General features: G+C 33.8%; 1 long non-coding RNA gene across 2 annotated transcripts in view; it reads right to left on the bottom strand.

Annotated features, from left to right (window-relative positions):
• LOC147011182 (uncharacterized) overlaps nucleotides 1-21,267 on the bottom strand; it is a 107,252-nt gene that overhangs the window by 28,479 nt on the left and 57,506 nt on the right. Inside the window, exon 1 of one of the 2 annotated variants that reach the window (XR_015052447.1) lies at nucleotides 2,254-3,670. The exons of the other annotated variant lie outside the window; for it this stretch is intronic. This is a non-coding gene — a long non-coding RNA (uncharacterized LOC147011182). Of the gene's footprint in view, nucleotides 1-2,253; nucleotides 3,671-21,267 lie in introns of those variants that run through there. 2 annotated transcript variants of the gene reach the window in all.

The following is a 21,267-nucleotide window of genomic DNA, read 5'->3' as shown; positions in this document are numbered from 1 at the left end:
TCAAAGAGAAAACCATACACAAACTTACCAACTCTGTAGTGAGCTGTTGTCTTCATCGGAAGAGAGTGAGTCCATGTCTCAGTTGTAAAAATGAAAATCCCGTCTGGCAGAAACTTTGTCTGGCGAATCACTTATAAAGCAACGATGAGGAGATTGCTTAATCATTGGGTGTGGACACAGGAAATGACAGCTTGGAAAATAACTGGGAGATATATTCTCAAATTGTATGAATCATTTACAAAACATACTTAAAATGGTTTTGATTCAAATGTTTTCAGTTCGTGTTCTGAGATAAAATATAAACACGAGACCTTGTCTCACAGAATAGTTCCTATTTTTCACAGCATGACAATCCAAAACCACTTCCTCATTCACACAGCACGACCGTGTCAAAAAAAACACTTCCTCATTTTCACGGCATGAACTGAAAACATTTGAAACAAAACTTTTTTTATGGCGTGGTTTATACACAAAAATGATTTGCAACTCGGGCGGTGGTCAGATGAGATCATTAAGAGAAGTTTATCATTTCGTAATGGCACAAAAGGGGTATCTTAAAAAATATAAAGATTCAAATGTTTTGTTTGTCAATATTTTAGATGGGGATTATTGTGCAAAGAAAATTAAACTATTGAAGGAATTTGAGAATGAACAAATGTTTATAGGTTCAATGAGTGAGCTAAACAAAATGCATCGGTTATTTGATAAAGAGTGTCCCGAGGCTTAGACGTTTCAGATATTTAACAAATCTTTATCTTGTTGTATGGGTTATTTGAATAGAGAGCCCCTAGGTTAAAAGGGGAGACAAATAAATATACCTTGGGATAAAAAGGGGGTTTATTTTTAGGGAAAAAAAGGGAATCGCTGAAAATCCTCCATTCATTTACATAGGGAAAAGTGAGCCAGAACCAGTATATTCACCCTACTCACGTTCAATGTGTTGTCCCTCATGAGAAATTCACAGTTCAATGCGCTGTGCAGAATTGTAATGAACGCGGTGCATTAATGGAGCATTTCCATCATTCCCTGCACAATATCAAACACACTGCCTGTATCCTGGAATTTTTGAACCAGTTTCCCAACTGTGCTATGAGAGACGGCAACTCTTCCGGGATGACACGCATTTATGTGCTCTGCTATCGGTTGATATGACGGGCACTCGCGTCCACTCAACAGTGTCAACTCCACGCGTTGGTCTTTCGTCAAGGACATCTTCAAACTGTTACAGAGTGACATTATCTATGGTATAACATTATCTTTGGTTTGAGACTTTATGGCCACCCTGTATTTCCTTCAAATAAACAAGTGAGCTCTCACTCACAAACAGCTTCAACTGTGTTTCCATTCGCTTCTTTCTGGTTTATTCTGCTTTCTAAAAATTAAAATCACTTTCTGCACTGAACAAATGTGTCTGAACTTTATCTTCTCTATATCACTTAAACTCTCATCTTGTGAATATATATATATATATATATATATATATATATATATATATATATATATATATATATATATATATATATATATATATATATATATATATATATATATATATATATAGATATATATATATATATATATAGATATATAAAGAGCGTTCCTGAAATACAGCCAAAATGGTACAAAATAGCGCAAAAATTTAAGGGCCACCTAACTCACCATTCTTCTGCGGTGTGCAGTGTCAAGTTGAATTCAAATCGGGCAACGAAAAAATTATTTTAAAAATCAATTCCCGATTCAGTCAAGTACTTTTCGGGAGAATTTGATCAATGCAAACAACCTCAGTGGTATCGTTCGCTGGAGCTATCTTATTTTTTCTTGAAATGATTGTTGTCATCAACCGCCATTACAACAGGAACCCAACGGGTTCACGGGTCATCGAGTAATAATTAAAAGCAACAGCACTCGGATGCAAAATGACGCTCGTATCAAATCCACTATTTCTCCCATGAGTTTGTTGTAATGAAATGCTACTGTACATAATTAAATAATTCCATGTGGATTGATGAGTCAGCATGTGGTGGAAAAATGTGGATAATTGTTCAAATGTGAAAACATGTTCGTGTTGAAGTGTTGAAGTGTAAAAAGACCAAGTAAATCGTTTAAAATTGTGATGTCTGAAAAAATTTGTATATATTCTTTTTTTGTCGTCGAGGCTCATGGAAGAGCTGTAACACAGAACCGGTCAGAACATAACACAAGGAGACTGGCCACACTGTGTTCACAACCTGCGACACAAAATCGATTACTCACGATTTTCTTTAGGGTTCCCTCAGCGTGAGTAACGCTCGATCCAAACAAAACCAACATGAATCTGATGCAACAAACCCGGGCAGTGAATAATCAGCATGAGGCCTTCAGGCTTGATGTGACAGGGCCTTCAGAAAACCAAGATGGCAGTCATATTATATTGTCAAGGTGTCATGGTGGGTGGAGTCAACAACGAATGTGGGCGGGGTCCTGAAGCTGTCCGACCAATGGGTGTGCCTTTCAAAAAATCAACCCCACAACAACCACAACAGCAACAACTGCAACCATGCTGAACTCTTATGAACGAGCGACATGTCGCAGGAATAAATGTGAACGTTGTGGAATCGGGAGATACACACCAACAGAAGGGTAGGTGGAGACCACAGAGGGACAATCTGAGAAAGAATGGGGATGGGGAAGAATGAGAGCAATGGGAGTAGGAAGAGCACACAGGGAGAGAACAAGCTGGCAACAAACTAAACACAGGGAAGGAGAGAAAGGGAAAAACTGGGGATGAAACACAAAGTGAAACAGAGAATGTAGGACAGGGGGGTGGAACATGACCTGGGAAGGAAGGGTGAGCTCGGAGAAGGTTAACAAAGGCATAAAAGGTCATGAGTATAGAGTGGAGGGGAGAGTGACCTTTAGTGTTGGCAAACAGGAAGCTCTCCAAACACACCATCCAAGTAGTCATGAAACAGGGTGTTACAAAATGCCAGATACCAACATCAATTATAAATAATAAGTACCGAATTAACCCTTTAATCAACCCTGTCATTTTTGTCCAGTCCTCCCTCTTGGACTCATTCACCCTGAGTGTCACCTCAAACTGGAGTGGGACAGGACAGAAATTTGCCAACAATTCCACCATACTCCAATTCTAAAATATTGGTTCCAAATTATCTTGTTTTGTGTTGCCTTTTTTGGTTGCTTTATGCAGCTTTCTTTCATGAGAAGTGCCAAGTGAGCGTAATTATATAATCCCAGTCAAAGCTGGAAAGTGTTTTACATCACAAAAACTTTACTGCGTGGTCCAGCAAGGCTAAGTATGGTTACAGTGCATCCCAATTTTTTTCAAGTGTACAGTGTGTTCTCGAAGAAAGTTTCATTTTGTAGAATGATGAACGCGTTAAATTTCCAACCGAAGGTGGGCCCATACTCGTACCGCTACTGTATATATAACCAGAGAGTTGGTGTCAAAGCCACCCAATGCTCGCCTGTTTATACATTTATCGTGTTTGAAAGACTAGTCTAATCATATTTTTTATAAAGCATTGCAGTGAAGTCTGATCCAAATAATTTTAAAGCAATATATGTATTTGTATATTGTAATCAGTAAAAAATAGTGTGGTTGATAAAAACATTAGAAAGGAAATAACTTTAACGTTGATGTGCTCCAAAAAAGTTAAGTTCAAAACAGGTCAAAATTTTTTAAAATTTGAAATTATTTTTCATTTCAACTTCACTACATCAATAATATACCCCAACGGAACCTCCAGGCCAAATATCAGCATGCTCGTACACATATTAATGAATGGCAAGCTTCCAAATAACTTGCACCAAAAACTTTAACGTTGATAACAACAACAGCAGCCGCTTTTACAGCCATTTTTCCCTGCTGTGCAGGGGTTAGCTTTTCTTGAGGCAATGTTTTATGGCCAGATGCCCTACCTGACGCCAACTCTGGTCGCCTCTTGTGACACACAGGGATATGGTACACCTATTCTAACCCGGGCATACACCGCGATGTATATGTGCAACAAATGCCGTTGATGTGCTATGAAAAGGTTAGGTTCAAAACAGGTCAAAAATTTGAAACATTTGAAATTATTTTTTAATTTCAACTTCACTACATCAATAATATACCCAAAGGAATCTCCATGCCAAATATCAGCATCCTAGTACACATATTAAATGAAGAGCAAGCTTCTAAATAACTTGCACCAAAAACTTTAACATTTTCACGCTGACGCTGACGTTGATGCTCACGCCGGGGGTATCGCTATAGCTCTCTGTTCTTCGAACAGGCGAGGTAAAGACTGTAAAAAAAAATTGGTGAATGGTGAAACCTCCTCGAGGTGATGCGTCGATCGACACACGTACTAATGCCTGATCCACGAGAACATATCTGGCTCAATACATTTTTGAGATCCCATGTTAGGTATTGTTTTGAGCCCGATCTCTAAATGGTGTAGAATTAATTTAAAAATTCTTGTCATCAGATCCCGATCCGGATCTTCACCAAAATCTAATCAGTTTGTCCTTGTCACACACCAAACCTGTCCACGACATTTCATCCAGATCCGTCCACAACTTTTTGAGGTATCCCACACACAGACAAACAAATGAAAATGGCCCAAAAGACCAAGGCTTGACGAAATTCAACAAGATCGCGAACAATCAAGAATATTGAGTGATAATAGGTATTTTTGGGGTTAAACATAATTTTTAGGGTAAACAAACAAAAAAACCAAAACATTAAATTAAAATACCTGTCACCTCCGTTATCCGTAACGGATGTGACCAATTTTTAATCCAGTCAAAGATACTCCCCTCCTACGTCCGTGTTTCAAATTTGAAAGGAATCCATTTAGATTTGGCGAAGCCATGAATTTTTGAAAATCGGCCCATGCCAAACGATACGGATTTTTGCGATTTTCAGGAATTTTTCCTGACCTTTGACTTTGACATGCCAAAAGTTATAGGGTTCTATTCTGGTAGCCAATAAGTCCATTGGTGAAGTTCCATGACATTCCGACTCGAAATGCGACCTGTAGAAAGAGACGTACACACAAACAAACAAACTGAAACGACCAACATACTTGACAAAATCGTAGATTTCTTCAAGTAACAAACAGAGAAAGGGGTGAAAACATCAACTCCTTCACCTTCAGTGGTGGAGGTAACAACAGAATGAACTCTTACCTGTGTTTTCTCTTTGTTTTGTAGAATCGGTTCAAACCAAGAGAGATTGTTGACCTATGCAAATGCTGCAACCCTTTCCAAAAAGTGAATTTATGAGTCAACTGTAAAGTTATTGGACCGGAAGGAACTTGCACCTCACCTCATGTGCACCTCTGCAAAAGTTTACTGTGTTGTTTTCTGATACATTATACAAGTAGTACGTATACTTTAAGGAGGAACAAAATGATAAGAACAAATATTGAATTGGACTCTTTGGAGGAATGGTTGGAGCCTCTGTTGTGAGTCTGGAAGGTCAGTGGTTTGAACCCTGCCCGAGTCATACCAAGGACTTTACAAATGGTACATGCTGCTTCCTTGCCTCATTCTGAATGATGCTTCGTTGCCAGATGCCGAGTGCTGCTTCCTTGTCTGATTCTGAGTGCTGCTTCCTTGCTTGATGCTGAGTGCTCCTTCCTTGCTTGATGTTGAATGCTGCTTCCTTGCCTGATGCTCAGAATAAAAAAAACAGGATAGAGTACGGACATATAACCACATGTTGGCAATACGAGCACAGGCTTTAATGGGCCTTATGGCCTGGGATGTCCAAGTCCCAAATGGATGGGAGGAGGACATCCTCCTCCTGTGTTGAAGTTCCTTGCAAGGGAACATATGACAGGGTGGCAATGCAGTCTGGAAATGCGAATATACATTATAAATGGTTTATTGACATGACATTACAATACATGATGATGTTCGATGACATTACATGACACGTTGGTAGGGTGAATATACTGGTTCTGGCTCACTTGTCCCTATGTAAATGAATGGAGGATTTTCAGCGATTCCCTTTTTTTCCCTAAAAATAAACCCCCTTTTTATCCCAAGGTATATTTATTTGTCTCCCCTTTTAACCTAGGGGCTCTCTATTCAAATAACCCATACAACAAGATAAAGATTTGTTAAAGGTGATTCTAAAGAAATATCTGAAACGTCTAAGCCCCGGGACACTCTTTATCAAATAAGCGATGCATATTGTTTTGCTCACTCATTGAACCTATAAACATTTGTTCATTCTCAAATTCCTTCAATAGTTTAATTTTCTTTGCACAATAATCCCCATCTAAAATATTGACAAACAAAACATTTGAATCTTTATATTTTTTAAGATACCCCTTTTGTGCCATTATGAAATGATAAACTTCTCTTAATGCTCTTGTTTGACCACCTCCTGAGCCACATATCATTTTGAGATTATAGTAAATTGTTTTTTCATTGTTCAATTGATAACCATCAAAGTTTTCAGTCCATTCAAGGATATTCATTTTTTTTCTTTACATCCTCTAACTTACTAGTTTTTAAATTGATTCGCTTATTTGTTTTATTTACCTTTGTTTTAGTTATTTTTTCAATAAGACTTATTTGATATTTTTCACATTCATTATGTTTTCCATTTATATACCAAGACTGAGATTTTTCTCCACTCTTTAGTTTGATTAATACTTGGTTTGACCATTTATATATTGCGAAAAACGCGGCGGTAGCCCTTAAAAAACCCTAACCCATCTTCCCATCGTTAAAACACAATCTATTTTATACACTCTATCATACAATATCCATATGGAACACAATCTATTCCATTATCTAAAATAAATCTCTTATCATCAAAGGCTCCTAATGCCTTTTTATTTACTTCTTCACTATATATGTTATGTTTATAACTTCTTATTGTATTCATTTTCCTATATTCTTCTTTCTTATTCATCAAACAATTATAATAATTTCTAAAAGTTATTGATTTCTTTATTACATATTTCTTTATTCCCTTTAACCTCTTATCAATCTGATCACCATACTTATAAGCATATGCCTTTGCTCTCAATCAAATAAACTCACTCATTACTTTTCCACCCAACTCATCCTTAAACTTACCAATAACCTTTTCATTCTTTTTGGAAAATAACTCACTCTTCTTGCTGAAATTACTTGTATCATATACTCCAATATTTTTCTTCATATCTTTATAAACATCATCAGTTTTTATATCTAGGATAAAACTATCAGTGTCCATATACAACAATGAAACATTTTCACCATACTCTTTCTTTAAGTCATTATACAAATAATCATACATCAATATCTTTGATAAATCAAGAACTGCTGTTCCAATATAAATTGGTTTATCCATTACAATACTTTCCTTTTTCATATGAATTGCAGAAAAGTTCTCTGAAAAAACCTCTTCTCTCTCAAAACTTGGTTTATTTATCAATCTCGAAGCTTCTTTCCAAGATGTTGCGAATCTAATGTTTTGCCTGTTTCTAACATTTTCCATAGTCTTTCCAAATACAGCATTATTCATTATTTTATAAAAGTCCCCTTCAAATTTTACTTTTGTATTTGCTCTCATATCTGTATTGAATTGAATATACTTTTTCACCCAAGGACTTTGTTTAAATTTTAAAACTCCATGAATTTTAGCTACTCTCAATCCTTCTCTCAAAAACTGTTTTAAGCTTCTCTGATGCAAAACATATCCCTCTTTATCATAGCATGTTGTTAATAACTTTTCTGTTGATTTACCTTTAATATTAAAACTTTTATGATAATCACTTAACCATTCTTTCTTTGGGGTTTCTTTCTCACATGCAAAAGGAAGATCTTTATGCTTGTTATGAAGATCACTCGGGTACCTCAAATCAACTTCAAAATAATAACCTTCTTCTTCGTCATTCAATTCCTCTTGAGAAGAAATAACAATATTCATCAAAGCCTTTTCATAATCCTTTTCTTCCACCCACTCTAATTTACCATAAGGCAGAGATTGAGACATTGCCCATCCATACAAATTATTAGCATCAAAATACATCAAATAATTACTATCGTTTTCACTATCATAATTTGGAAGATATTTATTATTTGCTTTAGCATATCTTTTTGAACATACTCGTGATATTCCACCTCTCTTGGACTTCTCAATCATCAAAAGCATATCAACATCACTGATTAAATCTATATCTTGTTTTGTCATTTTCAACATTGCACTCCAAGCTAAACCAGGAGCTGTGAAATAGTGGGCAGGATCTAATCCATAACAATTTTTATTATGACAGAGTGATCCAAAAGCTTCAAACACATCAGCTGTTTTTAGATATAAATCATGATATTCTCCAAGGTTCTTTATCTAAAATATTTTCCATATTTCTTGTGCGTGTTTATATTCCTTATCACTTATCTCTTCTTCATAAAGGTTATTATAGAAACTTTCTTTTGATGGAAGTTGTGTTTCTTTAAATCTCATAAATGAATCCATATAATCATAAGGATAAATTCCCTTACTTGTAAGAATTTTCTCTTTACTTTGAATTTCATTCCTTGTTTGAATTTCCTCTCTTGTGAGAATTCCTTCTTTAATCAGAATTTCATCTTTAATCAGAATTTCCTCTTTAGTTAGAATTTCATTCATTGTTCGAATTTTCTTTATAATTAGAATTTCATCTTCAGTTAGAATTTCTTCATTAATTTCCTCATTAATTAGAATTTCCTCTTTACTTTGAATTCTCTCTTTAATCTGAATTTCCTCTTTAGTGAGAATTTCCTCTTTTGGAAAGAATGAATTAAGATTTGGAAAAGAGTCCGTGGAGCTTAGATTTGATGCGAGGTCAGCCAGTGGTGTTCCCATAAACTTGTAAGAATCTAGAAACCTAATACGAGTTAAAGGTTTTGTGAATATCATTTTTGTAAATGAAATATACTTTTGACTTGTGTTTGTTATGGCAGAAATATTCCCTGGTGTTTTTGAAAGTTCATTTATAAATAGATGTGTATCATAGTTGGCGCTGTTGTGAAGAAAGACTAGAATAAAAGAAGGTAATTTATAATTAAGATTACAACAGGAATGAGCGGGACCTCTATATTTACCAGTAAGATGACAATGATCCCTAACTTTAGACTCCTTAATTTCCCCTCACAAATATGACAGATATTGTTCTTTCTAAATTCTAATTTTTCTTCTTTGGTTAATTTCATCGGTTCATTTGTTTCTTTCAATAATTTAGTGAGTCTTATACAATCCTTTTCTAATCGTTTTATAAACTCTTGTGAAGCTTTTTTCCACGATAATGTTCAAGTTTGTTATACTTTTCTCCAACAGATGATTTGATATAATAACAGAAACCACAAGGAATATGTTTTTGATATTTATTTGTATATGATTCTTTTGGATTAGGAGAAGCAGTATTAATCTTTTTAAGGATACTCTCAAAATCAGCGTATATCACAAATGGGTGCATGATAGATTTATTATAATCTTCAAAATAAATCTTTTCACCAGGTTTAGGCATTGTAATTACAGCTGATTTATGATTACTACAATATTTTGAATGTTGTTCTCATCGTTCTTTTGTATGAAATGAATTAAGACATCGCTTACAAGGATATATTTTGTTTGCTGTTCTGAATACCTGAGAAGAGATTAATCCTGATAAATTATTGATGTATGTGTAATGTGAATTCTTTCCAACATTAAAATATAAAAGATCAATGTGTGTTTCTTCATTTTTATAGTTGTTTGAAATTTTTAATATTCGAACTTTGTTTGTATCCATTAATCCATATACATTAATAGAAAGATTATTCTTTTTCTCAAATTTAGGAATATCTGTTAGTGGCATTGGGAATTTAAAATCTTTAATGTCCAAGATATTCTCATATTTCATATATTGTTTTACTCTTTCTGAATTACATTTTGGTGGATGAAAGTGAGCAAGAACAGACCAGAGAAAACATTTATTATCATTGTTCTTAATATTAACAACTGCCTTCTTTAGTTTTATTTCTTTTGGTAATTCAATATAAGAAGAAGCTTTAAGAGGGTTTGATTTTAGAATGTGTATATCTAAAAAGATGATTTTTTAAATATTGAATCCACTTCCTACCACTGTATTATCAACATCCTCCTCTTGTCTTGATAGTTCTTCATAAACCCCACTATTCAAAAAATCTTGAAATGATGTTATAAAATGAAGATCTGTTCTCATATAAGGAGTTTGTTCTTCATCTTGTCTTTTCATATTCATTTTCACTCCCATATAAAACTTTAAAGTTTTCATTTCTTTTAATGTCTTTTTAATAAAATTTTCAACATCGGGTTTCATTATTTCAATTGATTCAGCTATTGATGATGGACCGGGTTCTCCAAATTGAAAAATCCTTATTTTTATATGCCCTTTAAATGCCCCATCAGTGTTTTCAATATAATAGTCTCCCTTTACTTTAAACTCATTTTTCTTGTGTTTTTGTGATTGAAGATGTCTATTATAACTACTCTTCAAAACATCCTTTGAGCAGATATCACAATGTTTTCTTTCCAACTCAAGAGGAGATATTTTATGAAACAGATTAAATGTGTGTTTGTTGGTTCAGAGGTGTTTTCTATAATGTTTATATTTGTGATTACAAACATCGGAGTATGTTGTATTCACCATATTTATATAATAAATCTTTGCTTAAACTAAAATTTTCTTGATGAAAATTTCGTTTATTTTACAGGTGAATCTGTGCTTAAAACCATTTTATCCTCCAACTTTTTCACTTAATAAATACAATGTTTCAAGACACTAAAGACAAGTTTCAATCAATCTCTTCATTTGTTAAAGATACTGAGAAATATGTCAAGGATGTAAAATTGAACAAAGATAAATATAACAACTATTGGATAAAAACTATTATGGTAAATAATATGAGTTCTTCAATTTCCTTCAGTGGAAGGGCTTTTAGTATACCTGGTAGAACATCAATTAAAGTATCTCTAACAAAAGTTTCTCCTCTCCTTCTAGTAATATATTCAAAACTAGAAAAAGCAATGAAACAAGAAAAAGTATCAAAAAACAAAAACCTTATGGATGAAGCTTTAGAAAGAAAAGATAAGACCATCTGTAATATGCAAGGAGAAATTTGTATTTTTTTCAACAACCCTAAAGATGTAAATCCTGATGAAATAAAGGATGTTAATATATCAGGTGAAATGACATTTCGTTCAATATTAATTAACGATCATTTTAAAATTACCTTTAATATAAAAAATGTTGTCGTTGAATCTGATAATGAAAAAAAGTATATCGATATCGATGGTAATATTATTAAATATGAGTCAATATACAACTGAAAGTATAGATGAATTTCAGTTTAAGTAAAGTTTTACTTTATAAATATGCTAGACTTTCCTGATTCTCCATATGACAAATTTGAGAATTGTCCTGTGTGTGAAAGACGGGGATTAAACACAGAGTCAAAAGCCTATAAACAATGTATATTCTGTGATTATCTTCTAATTAATGATAATAAAAAATATAAAAAGGAAAATAATTCTTTTAGATTTACACCAAAAATGAATTACTTTACAAGATTGATTAGAGAAATGAATGTAAAGTATGAGGGTGATAACACACCTTTCCTTACAAGGGAAGAAACTGAACGTATAAGAGAAATGTTCAAAGGATTGTTGTTATATATTATTCATGGATGTAATTTTCAGGGAAATATCAACACAAGATATTGTATAAATAAAATAATGGATTATCTTGAAATTAAACCTGAACTTAGGATAAAATATAGAGTTTCTAAAAAAGCCAATAATAAATTAAATAACCTGTTTTCCAAATATATAAATGAATGATTTTTTACCTATTTGGGAAAATAAGATAAAATTTAACAACCATAAAAATCTTCCAAATTCATTAAGATGTCTCATAGTTGGTTCAAGTGGATGTGGAAAAACCTGCTTACTTTTAAAAATGCTCCTCACTCCCAACTTTTTAGATTATGATAATTTAATAATTTTCACAAAGTCGAGTTTTCAACCAGAGTATCAACTACTCTCACAAGGTTTTAATGCTGGTCTTCAAAAAGAAGATATAATCGGTTTATTTAAACGTCAAAAAAACCTAAATGATTATAACATTGAAGATATAATTAAACTATTTTGTGATACACAGAGATGTAAAAAGAAATCAAATCCTATAACTTGTATTCTTAGTGATAATACGGATGATATACCGTCTCCCCAAGATTTGGATAAATCAAAAAAGAACCTCGTTATCTTTGATGATTGTGTTAATGAGAGAAACCAAACGGTAATGGACAGCTACTACACAAGAGGGAGACATTCTTCTTGTAATTGTATTTATCTTAGTCAATCGTACTTTCAACTTCCTCGTCATTCCATCAGAAACAATGCTAATACTTTTATTTTATTCAAGTTAAACTCAATAGATATCAATAATTTTTGGAGAGATAATTGTTCTACATTATGTAGTAAAAAGAAATTTGAGGATTACATGAAGCACACGACTGAAAAATATAAATATATTGTTGTGAAACAAGATGAGATATTAAGGGATATACTTTTTGTTTTATAAACAATTACATATATAAATGACAACTATTATTATAAATCTTGTGGGTAAATCTGCTTCTGGAAAAAACTTTCATAAATCAAGGTTCTTGTGTAGTACAAATGAGAATATTGTAAATTTACTTAAAAAAACACCCCGTGATACGCATTGTATCAACAACAACTAGAGCAATAAGACCTGGAGAAGTAAAAGGTGAAGATTATCACTATATTTCATTGGAGGAACATATGCGATTGAGGAATGAAGGACAAATATTTGAGGAGGTTTCTCTTGGTACAACAAAATATTCACATTGTAAGAGTGAGTTAAGGAAACTAAAATCTGGTGGTGTTGGGATATTAGAAACTAATCCAGAAGGAACGAGACAAATTATTAAATATCTGAGCGGAGTGAAGATTTTATCATTCGGTTTTGATGTTGATGAAGAAACTCAACGCAAACGTATGAAAAGCAGAGATGCAAGGATTAGTGAAGAAGAAATTACAACTCGCATTAATGTTAATAAAGAATTTGATGAAATATTTAAAGAAAAGGATTTATTTGAACACATCTACTTGAATGATGAAGAAAAGGAAAATTTCCCTGTTGATCTTTACAATTCATTAAATGATATTTTACAATAAATAAATGGATGCAAAAGAAAGAGCAAGAAGATTTAAGGAACATCAAGAGTTGGTTTCAAAAGTTGTAAAACAACAGGAAGACATAAAGAAGAAACGCAGACAGAAACTAACAGGCGAAGAAGCATTTGAAAGAAAACAAGAGAAATTTTTTAAACCACTTTTAAAAACTTCCCAAGAAAAAATGAAAGATGTTTCCACAGTTCCCACAGTAGAATATATTCCTAAAAAACTTAAAATGTTAAAAGATTTTGATCAAATGACGGAGGAAGAATTAGAGCATTTAGGAGAATTAGAATATGATGATGAAGATTTATTTCAACAACTGGAAGAGATTAATCAACCCCCTGATTATATTGTGAATGCTGTTCAAAACAATGAATATTCAGCGGATTCAAAAACCAAAGCAGGACTCATTCCAACAGAACAACCAGCAATATTTCATCTTCTTCAAGAAAAGGTATTGATATTTAATGATGAATTAAGGTTCTTGGGTTCTGCTCAACCCCCTGTTAAACTAACTCCGAGATTAATGTTTCTTCTCACTAAAGATGGAAGACAAGGTTCAACTGTGAGGGATGAATCAAAGTATATTGATAAACCATTGGATATGGAAAATAATGATGATAGAGTATATATTGATCTGCTGAACACTCTAAATTATAAGGTTATTCTTTCTGGTAAAAGTAGGAAGAATGAGAAGGAGAAACATATTATTCAAGCTTTAAGTATCCTTTGTTCAGGTGGTAGTTTTCTTCCAAATAACTCATCGCAATTAGTCAATAGACTGTTATTGTTGTTAGGCAGTAAGAAGGCTGGAAATAACAATTGTTTTAATGAAGCATCAGCCATTTTAGACCAGTTGATGAACATGAAAATAATTAATAAATATCAATATAAAGACATTTTATCTCATATTAAATAAGATGAGAAGCACAATCCTTAGTTTCAATTTCACAACAAGCGACCACACATCTTCATTCCCATACCCACTACAACTTGACACAACAAAAGAATATGAGGCATCTTTATTGTCCATGGAAACTTATAATACCTTATTTAATATAACCGAGAAAAATGACAAGTTTAGTTATAATCCGGGAAGTGGATACAAAACGATAACAGTCTCACCCGGAGCATATGAGATTTCTCAAATATCTTCCGAAATTGCTCGTCTTATGAAAGAACAGGGTGATGAACCAAAAAATATTGTTATAAACATTCAAAAACATACATCAAAATCAACGATTAAAGTTAAAAATAACTACAAGGTTGATTTCACAATTGATAATTCATTTAGAGAGTTATTGGGTTTCTCCTCAAAAAAGATTGAAACTAATGGGACGTTTTACAGTGATAATGTCATTCAAATATCCTCAGGAATAAATTCAGTGTTAATTCACTGTGATTTGATTGATGGTGCTTATAATGATGGAAAAAAACCAAATACAATATTTTCATTCAGCGCATACTCAACCCCAATTGGTTATAAATTCAATATGGAACCTAAAAATTTGGTTTATCTACCTGTGTCAGGAAAAACCATACACAGAGTAAATTTTAGGATAACCGACCAAGATAATCGTGTGATTTCTTTAAATGGAGAAGTTATATCCATCAGAATTCACCTACGTGAAGTTTTTCAATAAATAAATACGATGGTTATTGTGAGGAAACACGAGTTGGGAAAATATAAAATAATTACAGGGGATGGGATGTTCCTTTCCCCATACTACAAGGGTGAAGGTATGTATCTTGGTAGAGGATACTATAAACCTAAGAGACAAAGGGGTGTTGGACATCAATTTAGAGGAGATGGGATAATTGATACTCTCATGGGTATTAGTTCAACTATTCTTAAACATAAAGATCGAATTGGTTCAACTGCTTCTGCTGTGGGAAATGTAGCAGGTGCTGTAAAGAGTATAAAAGATGCTCAGAAGGAATCTCATAAATTACAAGCAATAAAAGAAATTAAGAAAAGCAAAACTCAGTTGTCCCCCCAAGAACGACAGAAAATAATTCAAATACTTGGATCAGGGTTTCAAAAGATTTAACATCTTTTTTCCTAAATAAATACAAGTATGGAAGCAATTGATAGTATCTATGATTTGGATGATACTCTTATTATCTCAAACTCCACTAAAAAAGAAGATTACTTCAAGGTAAATGCAATAACTGGAACAGACTGGAATACGAATGGTACAAAAAGTTTTGAAAAAAATAATCAACAAACCTATTTGAATCTCTCTGAAAGTTTCTTGTTGTGTAAATTTAAATTCACTAAAGCTGGGAATAACACAAACGCTACACTTGTAAATGATTTCTTCTGGAAAATGTTTGATAGTGTGTGTTTGTATATTGGAACACAAGAAGTTGAAGTGGTTGATTATGTCTCTGCTGTATCTGAAATGATGAAATTTACACTCTATACATTCAGTGATAGAATGGGAAAGGGGTCTGTCGAAGGTTTTATTCCTGATATGTCAAGGGGAACAAACACAGACCCTGGATATACTCAAAGGAAAGGAATGTATAATGATGATACAAAAGCAGTAAATAGTTTTACTGTGGCAGTTCCTCGTAAAGGTATATTTGGATTTTGTGATCATGATAAAGTTCTGTATGGTCTTAAAATTAGATTTCAACTACAAAGGAATGATAATGAAAATAGATTGCTTTTTGGTGTTGGTAATGCTTTTAGTGATCAGAATAAATTTGTAATTGAGGAGATGAGTTGGTATATCAGTGAATATACTCCTAATCTTAAAACAGAAGAGATGTTGAATCGAAGACTTAACTCAAAGAAACCACTCAGTGTATCATACCTCAAAAGAAGATGTCAACACGTTAAACTCAACCAAACTACTTACACGTGGAATTTGGGTGTTCTGGAAGGAAAGCCACGATATCTGTGGATCATTTTTAAAAAGCCAGATGGTGATACTGCGACTGATAAGAATAATGCATTGAGTGATAATGCTAAGGTGAAACAACTTCGCGTTTCTCTAGATGGAACATTTTATCCACGAGATAGATTGGAAATTAATTGGGAAAAAATGATTTTGCTGAAGCATACAAGTCTTACCAAAAGGTGTGTGAAAGTAATGGAAATAAAGAACCTATTTTGGATATGACAGCATTTAAAAGTTTGTATACAATCTATGTGTTTGACCTGAGCGCTCAAAAGGAAACTATAAAGTCTAATCGAGTGGATACTTCCCTATACATTGAAAGAGGAGAGAGTGAAGAAGTTGATACATATTGTTTGCTTTTGGAAGAAACAGAATTGCAGATTAATACAGATAATGGTGTGATGATTAGTCTCACATAATTTTTTGTTAAATAAATGAGTGGCAAAGTACCAACTGGGGTATATGTTAATCAAATCAATCTTCATAAACTATCATCTTGTGTTCAAAATCAAAAGCCTTGTATGATTAACGTTAATACAATTCAGAGAAAAGGAGCAGTAAGAATTGATGTTTTGCTCACAAGAGAACAGGTTAAAATCTTGAATGACACTGGCTCACTTAAAATTAAAATGACAAAACCAATGTTGAAAAAATATTCAATAAGAGAGACGAGTGGAGGATTTCTCCCATTTCTAATTCCTTTATTTGCTGGTTTAAGTGCGGTTGGAGCATTGACGGGTGGTATTTCAACAGCGGTGAAAACTGCCAACGAAAGGAAGGCTCAACTCCAGGCTCAAAAAGAATTGGAAAGACATAACAAAGAGTTGGAGAAACAAATTAGTGGAAGTGGTGTAATTGTAGATTTTGCTGAAAAACTTGAAGGTCTGCCTGATAAAGTGAGATTGTTAGTTGGAGATATGCTTTCTTCTATAGCACAAGCAGGTGTAAAATTAACGAAAAGAGGTAATGGATTATATCTTTCTAATAAATAAATGAGCATTGATGAGTGGTTGAAAGAATTTGGAAAGAATACAACATCAAATTTACAACTTGTGAAATATTGTAAGAAATTAAAAATTCATAATGTGGTTATTTGTATGAGAGATGAATTAACAAATGTGCCTAAACATACAAAGAATATTATTATGAACTTAGAAGATAATAATGGGAACGGTTCTCATTGGGTTTGTATTTTTAATAGTCAAGACAAATATTATTTTGATAGTTTTGGTCTTCCACCACCTGTTGAAGTCATAAAATTCTTACAGAATGGTGTTTATCAAACATTTCAAGTCCAAGAATTAAATTCCAAGTGTTGTGGTCAATTATGCCTATATGTGTTATTTCAACTCAACAAAAATAAAATTTTTTATGATATTATTTTTAATCTTATATAAATGACTTATGTTGGTAAAGATGGTTCTATCTTTGGTGTATCTCAAGAACTGGATATTGATTTATCAAATTATTACACAAAGGCACAGGCTGAACGACATAAATATAATATAACCAAAAATATTAACATGAAAAATGCTTATAAATTAAAAAATTATCCAAGCCCGAGTGACGCGAATGACTTGGTGAGATTAAGCGATTTATCACAATATATATCCTTAAATAAAACGGCTGTGTATTCCAAAGATACAGAAGTGTTGATATTATCTCCAGGTCATACAGAATTCACAGTTCGAATTAAAATAAATTTTTATAAAGAAGGGCGTATCGTTTTCATGAGAATAGAACAATGGGGGTATGATATGAATGATTTAGGGTATAATTGGTCATTTAAAATTAACCTCGAAGACATGGAACAATTAAATCAGTCTCGTAAGGAAGAATATTATCCACTTGGTATCGAGAATGAGTTTTGTGGGTCCACGATTAGTAAACAACAAATAAAAGAATTTAATAAGGGTAAATATAATAATGGTTTTGCCCTTGTTTATCTCATGAAAACAGAAAAAACAGGATTATATATAATAAGTAAGGAAATACAAAATGATTTAACTATGGGAAGATGGGGAGGTGTTTTGTGCCATAATATTATTCTAACATATATTTCTAATACATAAATGACAGCAAGAAGGCTTCAAGAAAATTATCATTTCTGTGTCCAAGCATACCTTCAAGAAAAGGGTATTCGGTATTTTAATAAATATGTTCTACAACATAAGAATGAGGTATTTTCAATAAAAGATTGGCATTATGCTGATGTTGATAAACCGACAACTTTAGATTTAATTAGAATGTTAAATAATGAAAAAATTATAAAGTTGAGAAAAGGTAAGGCTCTTTTAGAAATTCAAAATAAATTTTATTGGTTTCCTGTTGTAAAAAAAAATATTTTGGATACAGGAATAACAAGAAATCCTGATGAATATATGTATGATATTCTATGGGGTGTAAGCGATTCAGGGATAGTAAGGGATGAGGAAGGAGTTGAAGAAGAGAGGGAAGAGGAGGAAAAGGAGAAGAAAGAGGAGGAAAGAGAGAAGAGAGAGAGGGAGGAAAGAGAGAAGAGAGAGGGATGAAAGGGAGAAGAGAGAGAAGAGAGAGAGGGAGGAAAGAGAGAAGAGAGAGGGAGGAGAGGGAGGAGAGGGAGGAAAGAGCGAGACTAAATAAATATCAAAATATGGAAACCAGTGAGATTTAAAAAAGATTGGTGGTATTACAGAAAATAACTAAACCGAACGAGGAGGAAAACAAAGAATTGACAAGTCTATTTGCAATACTTTCGACAAGAATATTGACATCGGCAAGATATTCATTTTAATTCAAGTTTTTCATTTTTATTTTTTTTTCTTAAATAAATGGAGGAGAGAGTGAAGGCATTTCTAAGGATTCTTTATGTTTTAAAAATTAAGATTCAAATGTGCATGTTGGAAACTAAAAAGGTTTTTGCACTCTGCAGGAATTTTTCTCATAAATAAATGAGTTATTGTCTCAAATGTAAAAAGAAAACTAATACTAAAAATATTTCATATATTAAAAGTAAAAATAACAGGGTTATACAAAAAGGTATATGTTCGGTGTGTGGTTCAAAAAAAAATCAATTTATCTCCAAACACAAACGCGGAGGAGATATACAAAAGTTTTTATCAGGAAGTAAATTTACAACTACTGGAATACCAGGGGAATTACATCTTCCAGGGTATTCTTTCTGTGGTCCAGGCACAAACTTGGATAAAAGATTATATGAGGCAGACGATCCTAAATCCTGGAGTCAGCCTATCAATAGAGTTGATGAAGTGTGCATGAGACACGATATTGATTATGGAAATACCACAACGTTGGAAGAAAAGCATGAAGCCGATAGAGAAATGTTGTATAATTTGTCTCTGATACAAAATCCAACCTTGAGAGAAAAAGTTGATCGGTTCATTGTGAAGAAGATGATCAGTGCTAAATTGAAACTTGGACTTGGAAATTCAAAAAACTTATAGGCTCTAATGATGCCATTAAGACTGAAGAGCAATTAGCTGATGAATTACATAATTATACATTATACAGTACCTTTAATGAAGGGAAGGCAGTTGTTGTTGAACGTTTTAATCGTACCTTAAAAGAGAGACTATATAAAAAATTCACACAACTCGGTTCACAACAATGCTCATCTTTTATTCAGGAAATTATGGATAAGTATAATGACACGAATCACACGTCAACAAATATGAAACCATCAGAAACATTTACAAAATTAAAAAATGAAAAAGAGATTAATGTCAGAAAACCTAAGTTCAAAGTTGGTGATATCGTAAGAATATATAGGTGGAAATCTCATTTTGCAAAGGGTTTTACTGAACGATGGACGAAAGAACTTTTTAAAATTGTTGATGTAATAGATACGGTTCCTTGGACTTATAAAATATATGATTTGGAAGGAGAAGAGATTTTAGGTTCATTTTATTCACAGGAATTACAAAAGACAAAGATAAATTGAAATTTTTTGACTCCGCCCCTTTTTGACTCCACCCACACAAGCCCCGCCCACACAAACCCCACACAAACCCCACACAAGCTCCACACAAACCCCTCACAAGCTCCAATAAATTGAAATTTTTGACTCCGCCCCTTTTTGACTCCACCCACACAAACCCCACCACACACAAACCCCACACAAGCTCCACACAAAAACTCCACACAAGCTCCACACACACAAACCCCACACAAGCTCCACCCATATTCATCATATTCACATAATTAGTGATTAGTTAATTAGTTCCCCACACACAACATGTTTATTTAATTAAAGAATTATCCACCCATCCACACAAGCTCCACTCATCCACCCATCCACCCATCTCTCCACCCATCCATTTATCCACACAAACCTCATCCACATAAGCCTCATCCACATTCACCCCTCCCACATAAGCTCCACCCACATAAACCCCTGCCCACATAAACCCTGCCCACATAAACCCCACCCACATAAGCCCTGCCTACACAATCTCCACACAAAAACTCCACACACATACACCCCGCCCACCTACACCCCTCCCACCCAAGCTCCACCCACATAAACCCCGCCCACACAAGCCAAACCCACACACACCCCGCCCACACAAGCCCTCCCACACACACCCCACCCACACAAGCCCCACCGAAGCCCCGCCCACACAAGCCCCACCCCCTCATCCCCCTGTGCGCCCCCACCTTTGACCCACCACCTCCCTCATCCCACCCCCACCCTTCCCCACACACAAACATGGGGAGGGGAGGGATGGGATGAGGGGGTGATGGGTCATTGGGGGAGCGCACCTACCCCCCTCCCCCCCAACCCCTCCCTCTCGTTCATGTCTTGATCCTCTTCTTGAAATTCAGAATCAAGTAATTGTAAACAAAACAAATATAATTTATTAATATTGAAAATATTAAATATTCATTTGCGAGAATGTATAATCTTTCCCAGCAATCTTCTTCAGATGTCTTATGATTTCGAAACTCAGACACCATATTCTGTTTTGAAACAAAAAGTGGATAATAATTAGGTTTTATAAAGATAATTACATGGTAATATGAGTAAGCCTCGTTGACCACTGAATTAACACACCAGGAGCCTGTCATCCTTTCAAGGTCAATAAAATGAATTCCAGTGCACTGACAAAACCGCGTCCAAACTAATGATGCAACCAACATAAGACGACATTCTAAAGAGAGAGTGAT

The sequence above is a fragment of the Eptatretus burgeri genome, chromosome 16 (assembly GCF_056783735.1).
Source record: "Eptatretus burgeri isolate ZD-2024b chromosome 16, Ebu_testis_v1, whole genome shotgun sequence".
Lineage (NCBI taxonomy): Eukaryota > Metazoa > Chordata > Myxini > Myxiniformes > Myxinidae > Eptatretus > Eptatretus burgeri.
Note: the sequence above shows the minus strand (reverse complement) of the source record. Positions and strands in the feature narration are given on the sequence as shown.